The sequence below is a fragment of the Montipora capricornis genome, chromosome 6 (assembly GCF_036669925.1).
Source record: "Montipora capricornis isolate CH-2021 chromosome 6, ASM3666992v2, whole genome shotgun sequence".
Classification (NCBI taxonomy): domain Eukaryota; kingdom Metazoa; phylum Cnidaria; class Anthozoa; order Scleractinia; family Acroporidae; genus Montipora; species Montipora capricornis.
Genome location: NC_090888.1, coordinates 35,401,292 through 35,406,291, shown reverse-complemented (window position 1 = coordinate 35,406,291; position 5,000 = coordinate 35,401,292). Strand labels below are relative to the sequence as shown.

Here is a 5,000-nt window from a genome sequence, read left to right as displayed (position 1 = left end):
TTTCCAACTTCCTCTCCCCTCTCCCCCTTTCAATGTTGACTGCTTAAGTTCCCAACATTTTTTTGTCTTGCTAGCAACACTGATAAGGGGGGGAGGGGGGCCGCAGTGTGAGAGATAATAGGGAAATTAATGACGCCCCAAGAAGGTGAAGTGTCTCCACTATTTTTGCAACTTGTTGAAGCTCCAGGGGCAAATCTGTTGCACGAGTCTGTTTCAGGAGCAAGCTCCCTGGTGTGTACTGAAATTTGCTTGCCGTGACATGGCGTGTCTCCAGTTGGCCAATCAAATTGGCTTATTTTTTCATCCACAACTCATTGTTAACTCACTTTCAAAGTTCCCATGCCCCAATCGGGTTGTTTCATCATTCACCTCCCTACTAACCCGGGAACGTGTTTCGGGAGCGTGTTTCAGGAGCAAGCTCCCTCGTGTGTACCGGCCTTAACGTGCGCCCACAGCATTGAGTCCCCCTGGCTTGTCTCAATAAAAAAAGCCTCACATGTCATCTCCATTCCTCTACTTTGGACAAAATATGCACGAAGAAATGCTCTGACGTTTTCTTATTTTCATCGAATTGTAAATGTGTACAATTTACTTAAGCCTGGTTTCCATATGATCTGCAATGGTCTGCAATCGGTCTGCGACAAGATCGCCGAGAGGTCTGAGCCACGTCGCAGACATATGGAAACATTTGTCCCCGGCGTCTGAGGCGATCTGCGGCACACGGTCTGGATGATCGAGAAAGCTGAATCTAGTTCTACTTTCCCGACCATTACGACGCTTCCGACTAAGACAATTTTAATGGAAACGTGTGTCTGAGATGATCTGTGTCCTATCGGCGACACACTATTGTTCGCCTTGAAACACGTCTAATCAGACTTTTTCTCCTCGCTTCGCAGAGGAGTAGTGGTACGCTTGTCTGAGACCGCTTCAGATTTAAATGAAAACATTTACCTGCGTTGTTTACGATCGTCTGCGAGAAGACCGATGCAGACAGCTTCCGACCGTCGCAGACCGATGCAGATCATATATGGAAACTAGGCTTTACATTCTTAGTGAGAACAGCTTCTAGCATTTTTGGTTTAAAAGGAACTTCTGAATGAATTCTTATTCGGCTTAGACGACTTTTTGGGAACCTATTTATAGTATATTCTAATACGGCTTTGGACACTTATTCATACTTTCTAGGATAATGACTTGTTTATCAGTCGTGATCTGTAATTTCTGTGAGTTCATACCTATTGAGATAGTCTGTCTGAGTGTGGTTTTACAAGCGTATTGAGGCCCTCCCAAGGATTTCGGGAACACGGGACCATGGTTAATTTGAACTGGGGAACAGGGGAGCAAAAACACAACACCTTAGCTGAAGGAACGAGGGGATCAAAAAGTTGAAAGTAATTTTGGGAACAAGGGAAGAAAAGCAAATTTTTAAAGCGAGCATGGAAACTAAGACCCCCACCCCTTCCTGGAAGGGCCTCCGTAGTCGTGTCTGTCATTAAATCGAAATAAATAAAGAACTACAATTCGAGATTGTAGAGATACCTTTTATTGCGATAGACATTTAAAAGAAGACATTAGGTGACTTTTGCAGTTCACTTTCGAACAAGTTTTCCGACAGAATTCTTTACGCAATCTATTTAGAATGGTCTTAGGAACAAATCTAAAACCAAAAGGCATGCAAGAAAGCAACGAGTTTTTGTTGCGATATATTGTCAGGCTCTACTCTCACGAATCGTCCGGCTGACCATTTAATAATGAATGTTTGATCTTCCTACCTGAAGAATATCGTATTTGTTTTTCAATTCAGATATATTAGGCGTCTAAGCATTGGTAAATGCAAGTCAATAAAAGGGGTGGCCGGCATAGAGTTAAAGTTGCAGTCGTCTTGTTGAAGTCTTTTTTAATGACCACTAAACAAGTTTCTTCGAGGAAGCAAAATAACATTAAAATTTAACATATCATTTTTCAATGAGGATCATTCTTTATTGTACTCATTCTCATTCATGACTGTGGTTGCTAGAACGTCTACTTGCACGTTTGTGAAATCTGGACCCCCTAGGAACGAACATCAAACGAATAAGGATCCCTGTCCATTCTTGAAGAGCTAAAGTACTCCAGAAAATAACTTTGTTTTGAAAAATAAAGCAGGTTTCCACTGGTCAAACCAATGATTAATGGTTGCAAAACTAGATGAAATTGTTTACTGTAAAAAAATATGGCTAAACGTTTCTGATATTTGGCGACCTCTTTGGACGAGAGGAAAGTTTTTGTCAGCAAAAACGAAAACAACTGAACGGTAAAGACGCTCCTTCGAAAACAAGGTAATACTCTTATTAAGTAAAATTATTTTTAACAGGTCGTGGAAAAATGTTTACGGTAAACTAAAGATACGAGGTTTAAAATAATAATATATATTTCACGAAAAAGTCAAACCAAGCGTTTAATCTTACGTCACCTCATCCCACAAGCAGATGACAAAAAGTGTTTGAGTGGCAATTGAAGCTCAGACGGATCAGGTCAAGACCAAGGCAAGGTGTGATATAGGTACACGGATAAGGTAAGTGACACTGTCTTACGTCTTTTTAAGTCCTGCCTTGGATGCCACCTTAATTAAGGGAGTACGCATTATTCTGTTTACTATTCGACTTAAAAGAGAGCGAAAAATATCTAACTTCAACGTGGTCAATTTTAACTCTTTAGAATTCCCGGTAATTAAAATAGCAATACATTGGTTACTCGTGTTGAGATTTGCTTTACTTCCGCTAATTGCTCGCGTAATATTTCTTTCAAGTAAGACACTTTTCTTTTGCATGAAGGTAGTTGAGATTTTTCACAAAATAAGGGCTGTTTGACCCTCTCAGAGTTTGATGCAGACACATTTTAGAGTAGTCACACGCTCGATTAAAGACAACCTAAGCTCGCCTCTATCATCAAAATAGAAAAAACAGGAAATTGGTGAGAAAAAATTCTTCCTTAAAGTGTCGATTAAAACAAGGTAGAGCTAAAGAAGATGTGGAAAATTAGAAACGTTAATGAAGTCTAAATGCATCCATTATGTCTTTAAATGACTCACTATAAAACAAATCTGACATTAAATTAGTGACAACGAAACACTTGAACACAGTGACACTTAATTCAGCTGTTTTAAGAATATTCGTCTGAAGAAAAAATTCAAAAATGGTGTAGTGCAATAAAGAAAAAGCCTCCCTCTTGTTTTTAATGCTATGCAAGTTGTTTTGACATCTTGGTCACTCAGTCGTCCGTATTTCTTCTGGTTGTTTTAGTTTGACACCAGGTGTTATTTCAAATGTCCCAAGTCTCATATAAAAACACTCAACAATAATAGACCTTATTCACGATAGCCGCCATGTTGGATTTGCTATTGTAAATTAGCTACACACTTCTGATGGGGCAAACAACACAAGTTCGAGAGGTTATAACGAACATCTTAGCCACGCAGATGATTTGTTTCATGTTCATTGAATGTTTATCACCTGAGTAGTAAAACAGAATGCTTGCACAAGTTACTTGGATTTTTTTTTTGCTGAAAAATTAGCAGATAACGAAATAGAAAGTCAAAATGTCGGAGGCAATTAAAAGATATAAAATTATTATAAAAGGTACTTAATTCTAAATTCTAAAATGTACTTTTATCAATGTTAATTCAATATTTCGACGTGTCGATTTTCCGCAATTTGCCTTTATTCCAATGTTTTTCCCCCAGCATAACACATGGCTAATTTGCATGACAATTTGAAAACCAACATGGCCGCTATTGTGAATAAGGGCTATTGGATGGGGCTGAGTAGTTTTTCATAAAGGCCCAGTTTCCACCTGAATGCATTTGGCGCCGCGCATGGATTTCGTGTTTCACGAAATTACAGACATTGGCGCGACAAAAATAGTTAACCAATCGGAATACCCTATTCAACTATAGTGCCATTTTCAAAAAAGTAACAAACGATCGCGTTGCATCAAGGTTGGCAATGTGCCTTTAAATTAGCCAATATGAAAAATACTATAATACTCTTTGGTTTTCCCTCCCACGTTTTGCATAAGCATTGTTTCCAGTTTCTCTTGGGACCATTATAAGTCCCAAGACTGAATGGAAACAAGGCTTATACAAAATTTTGGAGGGACAGACTAAGAGTATTATGGTATTTTTCATATTAACCAATTATGGGGACCATAGCCTATCTCATCAGTGGGGTTTTCGTCTGAAGCCCAATTCGAGGCCACATGTTTCGTTCAGTTTTTGCGCTTACGGGCTTTAGCCCGAAATGGCACTACGTCATCGAAAAGAAGATTTTTTTTATTGTGTGATTCGTTTGCCGATACTCTGAAGTCATATATTTGTAGGGTTTTTTCGTTTATATTTTTACTATCTCATCTCGTCTACTGAGGAATAGTAAACAAGATGAATAAATAAACCATTCGGTCAAATCCCGTCATCCAAAAGTTTCCTAACATGTTATGAACGGATGAGGTCAATATTTCATCTTTTCCTAGACAAAGGGAATGACTGAAATTGGTTCGAAAATTAAAGTGTGCTCCGTGCCGCTTGCCTTTTTTACTGTTCACTGTTTAAATAACAGAGAAAATAGTTCTGAGAACAGTCTCGTGGGTGCATAGGTGGAAGAATGGTTTCAATTGATCATGACCGAGGGTTGGTATTGGTATATACAATGTTAACACAGTACAGTCCAAAAGTTGCATTACAATGTGAAGTTCAAATGTTACCGTGAGATAGAGGTGTACTACCACTATTTAAATAGAGGATTTGATTAAAATGTAGTAAAATTTATATGGTGCATTAATAACTTTTTTGTAAGTTTCCGCCTTGAATTAATGGCAATTGCCTCGCGGCAAATTTCCAATCAATTAACAAATTGACGGAAAAAAGCAGAGAGATTCACTTACAACAAGAGATTGAAATTTGGAATCGAGAAGGAAAAAATCAACATTGTTGGCGAAGTTGAGTATGATAAAAAAAAAAAACGCAA

At 38.5% G+C, this 5,000-nt stretch overlaps 2 protein-coding genes across 2 annotated transcripts in view; both read left to right on the top strand.

The window, feature by feature from the left end:
* LOC138052024 (large ribosomal subunit protein bL20-like) overlaps positions 1 to 5,000 on the top strand; it is a 596,113-nt gene that overhangs the window by 519,642 nt on the left and 71,471 nt on the right. The window lies entirely within an intron of this gene.
* The window catches only part of LOC138052008 (nucleolin-like), a 7,217-nt gene continuing 4,693 nt past the window's right edge, over positions 2,477 to 5,000 (top strand). The window contains exon 1 of the mRNA XM_068898356.1: positions 2,477 to 2,554. The gene's annotated coding sequence lies outside the window, so the exon portion shown is untranslated. The remainder of the gene's footprint in view (positions 2,555 to 5,000) is intronic.